This window comes from Strix uralensis, chromosome 23 (assembly GCF_047716275.1).
Source record: "Strix uralensis isolate ZFMK-TIS-50842 chromosome 23, bStrUra1, whole genome shotgun sequence".
Lineage (NCBI taxonomy): Eukaryota > Metazoa > Chordata > Aves > Strigiformes > Strigidae > Strix > Strix uralensis.
In genome coordinates, this window is record NC_133994.1 from 2,410,010 (window position 1) to 2,423,130 (window position 13,121).

General features: G+C 36.5%; 1 protein-coding gene across 8 annotated transcripts in view; it reads right to left on the minus strand.

The window, feature by feature from the left end:
* PRKCZ (protein kinase C zeta) overlaps positions 1-13,121 on the minus strand; it is a 69,231-nt gene that overhangs the window by 37,295 nt on the left and 18,815 nt on the right. The window lies entirely within an intron of this gene.

A 13,121-nucleotide genomic window follows, 5' to 3' on the forward strand; every position in this document is an offset into this window, starting at 1 on the left:
ATAACTCCATCTGAGAAGAAAACAGTAAAGTACATACTTTTATGATATCTCGTGGATGGCTACATACATGCTATATTTAGTACCTAGGTACACTGGTTCTGCCAACCAAAACTACTCAGTGTCATAATAAGCAATTTTATTTGGTCAATATAAAATGATCCTCACTTCTCTGTCACCTTAACAGGTGACACTGCTTTATTTTTCCCTTTCACAGAAGCTGCAACTTCTCCATAAGAATCTCAATTGGGAAGTTGAACAGGGGTGGGGAGTTGTTTTAAGGGTTTTTTTTGTTTGCTTGTTTTTAAATTGAGAGTCCAACATTATATTGGCTGTTACAGCTGTCCTTTAATCAGTCTAACAGAAGTGGACAATCTATAACAACCAATAATGTATGTAGAAACATATGTAACATTAACTAAAACGCCCCAGACAATACAGCAAAGAACACCTAATATAAAAACTTTGATAGACTTGACTGATAAACATTACTTACATTCTGACGAGGTATTAAACTGTAAATTTATAACCCTCAGAAGTTAATGCAAAACTGTCTTAAATGTTCATTTTCAATATATCTGTCTTTCAAGCTTTAAACAGTCAAGTTTTCGATATCCACACCTTAAAGATAAAGTCTTTTTAAATAAAATGAAGTATTTTTTATTAAAAAAAGTATTTTTTAATAAAAACCCCAAACTTTTTCAGTCAAAAGACAATGCAAGCAGTAAATAGCTTCTTTGTTGAAAAATTAACTTAATATTGAGCAAGCCAAAAATCACAGGCTACTGACAAACAATGTGTGAACACTGATTGTAATTTTAGATACTCTATTTTTGTCCTTCAAAAGCAAGGCACATTGAGGTTTCTGTATTGAAGTTTCTGTATTGAAGTTTCTGCAACTCCAAAAATCTGCAGTGCCAAATCCACAAACATTTATATGTTCCTCTATTTGCATGTGCAAATGTTTACTTCGCAAGCATCCGAAACAGGCATTGCACTATTAAATGAATTGTTAACAATTTGGAAAAAAACCCAACTTCTCAAAGGAGCTGAGACTGCATGCCATGGAAGTGGCAAAGATACAGTTACTAGAACAGAGGTGTATCACTTGATATGTTTGACTCATGTAACTCTTTCAAATCCGCCAAATATAAATTTTAAAGCAAACAAAAATCCCTGATTTTCCTAAGTGCAAAGAAAATTTAAATGAGAACCTAGCAAAACCATTGCAAAGTTTTTGCCTAAAAATACGCTCAAACATAAACATCAATGAAAAACTGTTCTATCATTTGTAGGATGACTTTTTACCAAGAGAAAAAAAAACTTCACAAGGATTTTTTCCAAAATAGCTAATTGATTCATTAGACAAAGCACCATATGGAGGCAACCTAATACATCTGTGTTCTGAACATTAGCTTATCACTGACATGAGGAATATTAAGTGAATAAGTTAACGAGCAGCTTGTGCTGATGAAGTCTGTAAATAAAGGAGCAAGTCACTTCCCTAATTAATGATAAATATTAAATCAAAGTCAGGGTTTTATATCATATACTTGTGAGGCAACAGTCTAACAAAAACTGAACTTAATATAGCGTAGCCTTAAAAAGTAGGAACCCCTACAGTTTATCGCTGTGACTGCCACTGATTCAGACTAGAGTCTAAGGCAAACCCATTCCTGTTCCCCATTTCTAAAAGGGGTCATGGTAAAAAAAAAAAAGTAGAAAACAGCAATCACTAAGACACACCTTTGTATCACAAGTTCTATTATTATTACACAATAATATTAAATTTATATGACAGAATAATACGTTCTTAGTATTACCAGTAATAGTATTCATGTCTGTTATCCATATTCAGTCAGCGGCACGAAGCCTAGTTGGAGCCCAGCGACTACCAGTGTAGCCCAGGGGACAAAACTGGCTCCAGTCCTGTTCAACAGCCTTGTTAGTGACCCGGATGGGGCAGAGCACTCCCTCAGCAAATTCTCTGAGGACACCAAACTGGGAGGAGTGGCTGATGCACCACATGGTTTTGCTGCTGGAGGCCTCAACCCCTGCAGAACTGAGCAGGTAGGAACCTCGTGAAGTTCAAAGTCCTCTGCCCAGGGAGGAATAACCCCATGCACCAGGATCGGCCAGGGCCCGACCAGCTGGAAAGCAGCTTTGAAGAAGGCACCAAACTGAACATGAGCCAGCAATGCACCCTGGTGCCAAAGGCAGCTACCTGCGTCCTGGGCTGCATTAGGAAGGGCGTTGCCAGCAGGTCAAGGGCGGTGATCTCCTCTGCTCAGCTCTGGTGAGGCCACACCTGAGCACTGTGCCCAGTTCCACACCCCCCCAGTACACAACAGGCATGGAGCTACTGGAGAATGTCCAGAGAAGGGCCTTGAAGATGATTAAGGGACTGCAGCGTCTCTCATACAAGGAAAGGCTGAGAGAGCTGGGACTGTTTGGCCTAGAGAAGAAAAGGCTCAGAGACATCTCATCAATGTATACAAATTCCCGAAGGGGAGGTATAATTAAGACTGAGTCAGACTGGTTTCAGTGGTGCCCAGTAACAAGACCAGAGGCAATGGGCACAAACGGAAACCCAGGAGGTTCTGCTTGAATGTCAGGAAACACTTCTTCACAGTGAGGGTCACTGAGCCCTGGCACAGGTTGCCCAGAGAAGTTGTAGAGATATTCAAAAGTGATCTGGGCAGCCTGCTTAGAACAACCTACAGAACTGGACCAAAACGTGTACTGTATGTATCTAGTAATGCACTCATGAAAGGGGACATCCTCCCTAAAAATTCACTTAAGGATAATGGCAGATTATAAAAAGGAGTTTGAGCTTTTAATATTATTATTTTGAAGGTTTATCAGCTTCAAAAATCCTAGCTAAAGCTATACTAGATCAAAGAAGCCATCCTGAACAATACACACATTCTTAAAATGGCAGGAAGTATGCATCCTGAATGAAGAAACAAACAATTTATTGTCAGTGTTCCGTGCGATGTGTGACCAAAGCACTAATCTTAGTATGCATTTCATCCCTACACTTCATATGGGAAAAGGATACTTTTAAACCTGAAACAAAATGGTTTGGTACATGTCTCTAGAACACTTGAGAATAAAATAAGTAAGGGATTCTGTGATTCTTGATAACCAAAAATTAAAACAAGTTTATCCAGCCATGACTGATCACAGCCACCTAGACGAAGGAATGCCAGCACAAAAGCATCAGTATTTAATTACCGTGTTCAATGAAAAGGGCTACTTTTTCATTTATTTTACAGTACACATCAGTTAACTCATTAAGGACATTGAGCTGCTCAGAGACTGAACGAGAGATCATATCCCTAATTAAACAAAGTAATCTTTCCTCTCTGATGGGTATTAAAGACAAGCCTTGGCCTAACAAAAAAATTTTTTGTTTAATATTCATTATGTATGTGAACAAGTTTAGAGGAAAACTCAGAGGGTACTTTAAGCTGCTAACAGGGATAACAAATTTTTACTGGGGAACACAAAAATATATTCTAATTACAATGAAGGTACTGAACTTTATCTACTTCCAAGATTGGAAAATTAGAGAAAAAAGAGACTGTTTTTCAAGTTAAGATTACAAGGGAAATAAAAATACTCAAACTGAATGTCTGAAACAAAATTAACCAGCTGTCTCTATGTAAAAAGCACTGTGAAACAACTGACAGTTGCTGTTGTGCAATTCTTCCCTCTGTTGTCAAGCTGTGCAACTACATCACTAACAGTAATGCACAGTGAACCTTGTAAGTATATTTAATATTGTTTTTTCAAAAGACATTTCCCCTAGGGTTTTGGGGCTTTTTCATATTTTAACAAATATTGTAGAAAAAACTTTTAAGGAAAAAATTAAATACACACACATAAATTTAATTGTGGATATAAATGGATGAGAAATTTGGCTACCGTTCAGTGTTCATTTCAAATTAACTCAATTACAGAAGATACTCCCCTAAATCAGTAATGACCTCCTCAGAACTTAGGAGAAAGGATGAGAAGCTTTTCTTTGAAAAATATAACTTGGTGATGTAGGGAGAAATAGAAGGCTCCATTATTTTCCAAATGACAATGCATTCTTCCAGCATGGAGAAGAGAAACAATTTAAGAGACAGGCCCAACCTGCCCCCAAGCCCAAAATATTATTTTTCCATCTGAAAGTTTAGAAATGCTTGTATTTTCCAGAATATGTAAGACAATTCATCAGTTGTTTGAAAAGTGTGGTTTACACCAATGAATGGCAGTGAGATGGCCACAATAAAAATTATTTCTTCTGCATTTGGATTTACAAATGCAATCCCAAAGTCTGCTTTTATGTGATCAAACTATAATGAAATCTTTTACTATACTAAGCACAGAGATAATTTGCTATTGCTGCAAATCACTTCTCAGAGATTAATGCAACTTGTTTACAGGCCAATTACATTGCCTGCCAGCTGGACAGTATGAGAATGCCCAGTTTTTGTTTTGTTCTTTTAATGTTTTGCTGAGCAGACAAGTGAGCATTCTTTCAAAACCAACTCATGAATTACAAGTAGGAAACTGATATTGGTATTTCAGAGAGACTGAATTAGATAAAAAGATAACATATAAAAATAATTACATATAAAGATAGAACAAATTCTGGGAAAGAAAGTTCTGAAGAACTTTGATAGGACATTGTTTCACATATCTGTTACTTAGTATGTCCCAGATAGTTAAACTGAAACAATAAAACTGCTTTCTGAAGCATGTAACAGACATACATTGTATGGGATGTTAATTGGCCCTTTTTTTTATTGTGAATAAGCTGTTATGTACAATTGCTGTTCCTTTTCAGAAGTTAGGACAGGAAAAGAGTATCCTTAACAATATATAGGTATTAAGTGCTTTTACCTCTTGCAGTTATTAAAATGTTCAGAAGATAGCACTTTATTTTTTGTTTAACTTAAAACTGATTAGCAGTTGGGAAACCATATCCCCATCTTTCTTCTCTTTTTCAACAGACACTAAAATTAACTACAAAGTCAGATCAACCTCTATAGGAAAAAAAAAAAAAAGTCAAGCACAGTTAAGACAGCAATAATGACAAAGGAAGTGTACTACAAACAGCATCAGCAGAGAACCAATAAGGAAATAAAACCATATCTCGCAGAACAGCAATATTTACTCAGCATTTATTGCAACACAGCTAGAATACCGTTAGAATGTCCTATTCCACACTGACTTAGAAGGGGGTCAATGACTCCCACTTCAGGACTGCTAGGTGGAAAACCTGTCCTCCATAGACACTATTTTCTCAGGCACGATCTCTTGGTTGCTCATATTCATATCCTTCTGTTAAAATGGCTCCATGCCATTGCAAGGTGGTAAGTCACATTTACAAAGACTATGCCATCCAACAAAAACAGAGCTAACATCTCCCTTTGGAAAAGTCTCTGCTGCCTTGGTGCTGAATGCCCCTTTAGATCAATCACACCCGTTATTGCCTTAGGCTCTTTCTTGGTCTCCAAGTTAAAAAGCTCATTATGAATAGCAATTAGAAAGTCTGGATTACCTTGCCATTAAAAATACTGACTGCATTCAAAATATATGAGAAAATTAAGAAATTAAAGGGATCTAAAAATTATTTTTTAAAAATACAGGCTTTCACTTGCAAGCAAAAGAAATAATGCCACTTCAATATTCACAGAAATACAAGAAATAAAATGTCTAGACAATACGTAAGTTGTCCTTAAATGTTCCCTTTACTTGTGCTCAGAGGGACTGATCAGTTGTAAAAATACTGTGGATGAGGCCTCAGAGATGCACCTCACAGAGACACCCAGTGTGGAAGACAACGATGCATCCTACCAGGATAACAAGACAGTTACTTCAGCTACCAGACAGGAGACATCCAAGGATTTGACTTAATACCTCTTGAGCAAAAGAAAACAATCAACTGATACTTTAAAAGAGATATCTAAACATTTAGTGGCAAACACAGTTTACAGAATTATTTCTTGAAAATGGGAATGGAAATGTAACCCTCCAACAATCATGGCAAACAAATGCATGAGATAATTCGGCACGTTGCTGGCAAACAAAATAAATAAATAAATAAATGAAAGACTTGAGGTTTGTTCTATCTGGAGATTTTTTCCATTTTTAATTGATCCAGATTGCCTTAACATCAAGTGTAAGAACTGCAGTTGTTTCGGCGAGGCTGCTGAGTGCAGCCAGTCCCACAGCTACAGGGGCCATCTGTCCACCTGCATACAAGCTGGGCAATGCACAGGAACAGAGAGTTATAACTTGAACCTCGTGCAAAACTGAACATCCCCTTCAACAAAGAAAGACTGCACAATTTAACATACCTCCATCACATTCACCAATTTGTTTCTTTTCATTAAAGACCGCTGTGCACATAAGAGTTGAACAGTTGAATACACTTGCAGTGTTGCCAAGATGGATAAAACTGGTATTAAGCTAGTATAAAAGCAGGCTTCTCCCAGTCACCTGCTGGAGAAATTATAGCAAATTCGGTGATCCACTTCCATACTGAATTCTAGAACATCAACAGTCAAGTCACAGAACTGGAATTCTCTTTTCATTTGTGAGACTAACCATTTATTAACTCATCACTAAGGACTGTTAACAATAGAACTCAGTGACTAGCAGCCCCGAGTTTACTTGTATATTAACTAGTCAAAGCAAAAATGTTTGTCAATTAAGTGAAAACAAATTTGGTATTCATGCATCAGGACAGCTGTTTGCTGAAAAGTGTTGATTTGTTTTAAATATACAATGATACACTGCTTTGTATATAAGGTCTATGGAAGTTTTTGTGATCTATCAAGCATACTCTAATGAATAAATTTCCATTTTCTTTGGAAGGAGAGTAATTATTTTGGAACTACTTGCCAAAATATGATAGCATTACAGGACAAACTAATATAAGAGTGCATTATTTTACTAGCATTATTTAAAAATCCTTCTTAACCAAAAACCCCAAGAATTTAAGATGGCAGATATATAGGAAAAATAGATTCGTTTAAAACACTTTCAAGTGACTGAAGGTATTTATGCTTTCAGTGTCCAGAAGACACTTCATTACTTCACAAGCCTTTTTCTTACTGCTTGTTGAAGAAGTAACTCAGAACTCAAACACATTTTTCTATGCAATGGTGGTGGCTTTTCTATAATTTTGCAATCTGAGATCAGAATTTTATGATTTTATCTGAAATTTATCAGACCTACTTGAAAAATAACATCGCAAAGTACCCAAAGCATTACTCAAGAAATCCTCACTGAGTTCAGTTACTGGCTGCTACTCCAGAAGTGAAGTTGTCCCGATAAGAGGATCCTGTGCACGGCAGCGATCACAACCTGTTACACATCCCTCTCCTCGGCTCTTGCCGACACATACACATTTGGCAAGGCTGGCCCAAACACAGGATAAAGTGACACTGTATTTGTTGCTCTAATTTGAAAGAACACGTTATGAAAAGGGACAGAAGACAATTGGTGGTGGATCCATACTTCTGAAGGTGATTAACATTGCTTTGGAAAGAAAAAAGGTTCAAATTTTCCCTTCTCTAACTTGTCCTTCTACATAACTTTAAACTTTACATCCTTTCATGATGTGTAGTTGGCTCCTCTGTTTACAAAACCACAGTGGTTACACACACCACAAAGCCAAGCTCGCAATGCATTGTTAATGGAAGTCCAAAAGGCTTCTTTTTGATGACTGCATCATACAGTCTCCCAAAATAAAAATCACTTTCATTAAAAAATTTACTACAATGAAAACTGAATTTATTGTTCTATTAACATGAATTAAGATCTGCATTAAAATGTTTTTTTAATCAAGCTGAAAGAGTACTGAACCACTACTTATTTAAATTATTTAATTCTTTAATCTACCTAACTTAGTACTGAAGCAGATCAAAATGAAGTTCTGAATATTTAAGCAATCTGTAGCAAAATAACTTCAGCAGGAGATGAAGCATTTCTTTAGTATTAAACTCCATTTATGCAACAGAACCCCCTGAGCAGTATTCTACTTACCTGAACTAATAAACTGGCACCTTTTCTAGGTTTATTTTTATCCACACATTGCTCATTTTTCAGATTTACAAATTTTACATCTTCAACTAAACCTCTATAATTTGTATTTAGCAACCACCTAATGCCACAAAGCCCAGATTACTCCAGCAGAACATGTTTGTCTCTTCTAGCCTATATCTGCATCCACTTTGCAGGCCACTATTTTTTTTTTGAAATAAACTTCTATGTCTTATTACATACATGAAGCACTACTTTATTATAAATAAAAGCCTGGTGACAAAAAGCCTCTGTCTTCTACACAATGTGAAATTACTGAAGAAGGCAAACAAAGAAGCAAGGAGCAACCGAGTGAAGTTTCCTGAAAGAATTCAGTTCTACTTTATGTTATCAGTAGCCTGCATGATTTAAGGCTTGCGGAGGAATCTTAATCTAAACTTGACACCACACATTTTCTGAAAAAAGTTAATCCTCTGAGTACACGATTCATATCTATAGGTAATTGAAAGCAGTGAAAATTCCATTTTTTGTGAGCTAGACAGCAATCAGAAGGAACTGAATCCAGTTTGTTGAAGTGTGATCAGTTAAAACTTGGTCAGATCAAATTTTCACCTAGTCTCATTTTTTTTATCTTGAGATAATGGCAAATGATAACATGTCTATCAAAAAGGTCAGAGGAAGTTCAAAAAAGCTAACTATTGACAAATCCCCTGAAAACATTTTAGAAGACTTAAATTAAGATCCCTACTTCTTGTCCTGTAGGAAATGGTTAACTGATTTCACTTAATCGGTGCCATACATGATTTTCAAATTAATTGTGTCATTTTTCATCAGTTGTCCTTTTCTAAGTTGACGTCCTAGTCTTGTTCTTGCATTGAAACCTTTCCATAGATCTGGCTGTGGCCCATCTTGTGCACCTGACCATCCCCTTATTTCATAGTCACCTTAACAATTTATTTGTATTTCAAACTGCTATTGAACATGAAGCTGATGATCACAGAACTACCAAAAGTTTCCAAAACCTGTGCTTAGAATGAAATTGAAATTAGCTAACCTCCCCACCCTTAAGCAATGCATTTACCATGGGCTGTTCATGCTACTTCTCATAAGAAGCATGGTGTTCCTATTTTTTAGATTGTTACTATTTGTATTAAGTTGATGTTATTTCTTAAGGTTTTTTCCAGTGCATATTGAATTACTTGATTTGCCCTTAAGTGATAGGCATCAACACTTACTTGATTACACGATCACTAAAAACGCAGAGCTGTTCAAAAAAATCCACCAGCTAGTCAAAATGGATTTATCACTTATTTCAAATTCATAAAGCTTTTATAAGGTGGCCTTCACAATGCCCTTGAAACCATTATTTGGTTCCTACAGTTTCAGTGTTGGGACACATTTTCGGAGTCAAGCTGTTTTCCTTCACAGCACGGTTCCATTACTTCAGCTTATGATCCACCCTAAAACAGTTCCATTTCCCTCCCCAGTGTTTATATTATTCCACTATTAGTAGAATGACAGAAACTCAGTTTAGCCATTACTTCATAAAGGTGTTCTTTGGCTTTCCTAAGAAATCAGACTCTGGAGCATATTTCTCTGAATTCCTTCCAGTTTAATCAGTCGTCTGCTACACCGAGAAGTACGCACTACCTCGGTATGACTGAGGACACTACTACCTTGCAGCAGGATTAACTCTCCAGATCTATCGCTTTTCAGTCTGACCGTTTTGACACATAAGGTACCTCACAATACCTTATTCTGCTTCATATTAGGAGGAAAGCAAGCTGAAATTAAATGCACACAGTGTGCGTTCTTATTAGGTCACAATTTGAGTTCTTTGAGTTGTGCTCAGTTTTTACCATTCAATAAATAAAACTAATCTCAGATTTTTCCCATTTGTACTTTTACTTTTTCTAAGCTTCCCCATATACTATATATAGATAAAGCATTTATACATTTCATGAGTATAACATAAGTAGAGTTTGCAACAATATAAAGTATCACTAAACTTATTAGTTAGTGACAGTAGCTAAATAAAAAAATCTGAAGAGTTTCGGGAGTTATTCATCATATGCATTATATTTTGGATTAAATGATTATGCACTAATTCTAATAGCAAACTGAGTAAGTCTTCCAGCTTAGTTAATTCTTTTATGATGCAGAGAATTATTGTTTCCCAAGAAAGCAACCTTCCATCCTAGAGCTTCTGATTCTTACAAGAAAAAAAACTGCGTATGATACAGTCTTATGCACCTGCCCTTTCATCTGGTCTGTTAGTGGAAAGCTGCAGTGTTTAACACATTAAAGAAAGCATGGTTATACCTTTCAAATTAATGATGGTATTTGTCTTTCAGCTTTTGGAAGGAGGCTTTCAACTCACCCCACAGAGGACAGGAAGATAATTATACCTGATCTACAAAGTTTACACACTGCTTCCCACCCAAAACCTCTTCATTCCCACTCTGCTCTCCATTGCCTGTGTATGAGATCTGCTGTATAAAATCGTTTCATGGTAGCTATTCCTTCTAACAAGTTTAAAGTAACACTGAGACAGCGTGTAGTGCTATTGTTAAAAACAATGATTGCACCTTGAAATGAATGGATCAGTTCCAATCCCAGACCTATTGTTTCAGGCTCTACAGTATCAATTTTACCACTGCCTGCCCGAGGCTTTCCTCCTTCACAGTCCCTAGGGGTAAGAATAGTTTTTATCAGAGTTGACAACCTAAAGAACAGACAGTCCTGTGCAGTCACAGGGCATCCATACCTGCTTTACTGAAGAACGCAGTAGGTAACGGCAATTATTGGAAGCAGCATATAACAGCATTATTATTATTAGAATGAGCATGCTATTGTAGAAGTAAAGAGGAACATACTGAAAAACTGAAGTTTTGCCTCCAGATAGTTTCTGATTTTAAATATTTCCCCAGCTAACAATTCAAGGACAAGCACTTAGAAATGCACAAGCATTAGTAATGGAACTTCAGAATTGCAAATGAGGTGCTTTCTAGTCAATATTGAGAATCTCAGTTTTTCATTTTTCCCACTACCCAAGTCACTGCCTTCCCCCTGTGGTTTAAGGACAGAACTGCACAGTCTGTTCAACTCTTAACTCTTGCACTGACAGTGATGATTAGGGCTCTCACATGCCTCTTCTGAAAAACACCCTCTCAGCATGCCTTAAGTTAGCTACTTTTGGCTTTTTCACTTCAGGAGATTTATTTACCATCCAGATTTGCACTGACAACAAGCCTTCAAAGGCTAGCCACTGCTGTCACTGCTCAGTCTTACAAGGCTTCACTTCGGAAGTGCTCTCCATTTCAAATAAGCAGCACCTGAAATCTCTCACAAAATCTGGTTTCTCACACCAACTCAAAAATCCAAGACATGAATGCTGAAGAGCCCGTTTACCTGCCCTGCCGGCCTCAGTTGCTATTTCTGTGGCTCAGTTAAACATTAAAAATCATAACTAGCATAGAGCAACTAATTGTAAGAGACAGTATTACACAGAATCCCAAGTACAATAATATATAATTAACCTTGACCATATCATTTAAGAGGTCACACATTAAATAGCTCTTTCAAGCTACCAAAACAGACAGGCCTAACAAAGGTTTACACAGGCTCATAGATGTCCACTACTTCCAATAAGTAACACAAAAAGCTTCATCACCTCCTTGCCAATTTAGTTACCCCAAATGCCTATATACCAAAAGTGGATTTACCAGCTTCTGAGAAGTATATAGATTGGAAGTATGAGAGAGAACACAGGGGGACGGGGCTAGACATTACATCTAAGAGAAGTTTTCTAAAATCAGGTAACATCTTTCCTGTATGATTATACTACATTCTGAGCAATATCTAAGAGGGGGGGGGTGGTGAAATAAATAAAACCAGAACACCTGCTATTTGTTATGACACCTTAAAAACTAGCCCAAGCATTCCTTACTCCATTGCCTCTTTAGTTTATAGTTTATGAATTGGTATACAAACATCTGCTACAACATCCAGTATCTTAAAATAAAGCAAGATATCAAAGGGAGGCCTAGCTCTTCATTCTTCATTGGATGTTTCATAGGTAGGAAAAGTGTTGAAATTTAGAATTAAAAACATTACATTATAATAAACAAACTAGACCTTTAACTACAATTCTGTTTTCATTAACTTATGCTCTCTCATAATCTGTATGTATATTTTTCAAATATGCCATGCATGAAAAAAAAAAGTGGTACACAGTTTAGACAGAGGAACAGATTTCAGGTATTCTCAAGAAACTATGACACAGCTATTTTCAATTCCTAAGCAACAACATATCTTACATTAAAAATAGTACAGTTTTCCCCTCTGTCAGCTCAATTACTAAAAACCAGGAGAGGGTTACTAGCAGTTTCAAAATTGCCTAATTATCCAGCGCAATCCAATCTATGTCTTCAGAATAGTCTCTATGGTCGCAATAGTTCCTTTCTTCATTGGGGGATGAAATTGGTTCACGTGCTCTGAATAACCTAATCACTGCTGCCAATACAGTAACAAATGAAGGGAAAAACCTGCCTTATGAGCTAGAAAAATATTTACAGGCCACACTACTGTAGCAAGAAGCCTTTCAGTGCTATTTTGTAGTATCGGGCAGAAATAAAGCAAAAGCAAATATCTACACCTAAAATAAAACAGCTCACAACAGTAATTAGGTTAGTAAGATACCTTTACTCAACCCTATGATGAAATTTTCAAGACAGACAGCTTGGTGAAAAATGAAGTCCCAACACCTAATACTAAAATACTGAGCAGATAAACAAAGAGCAAAAGAGACATCCACAACACAGTGTAATTACCAAAAAAAAAAAGCAGCAAAATCAGCCAGAAATATTAGATAATAACATCATTCATTTACTGTCATACTAAGGCCATAAGTACTCACACATTAAAAACATTCTTCTCTTTTGTGAAATTATTTAAAGGTTTCCTAGTCTGCATTCTTTTATTTAACGAAGTCAACAGCAAAACAACCCTGAAATTTATTAGCACTAGCTACCCAAATCCAAGACGAATTTAAGCATTAAATACACCTATCTATTTGT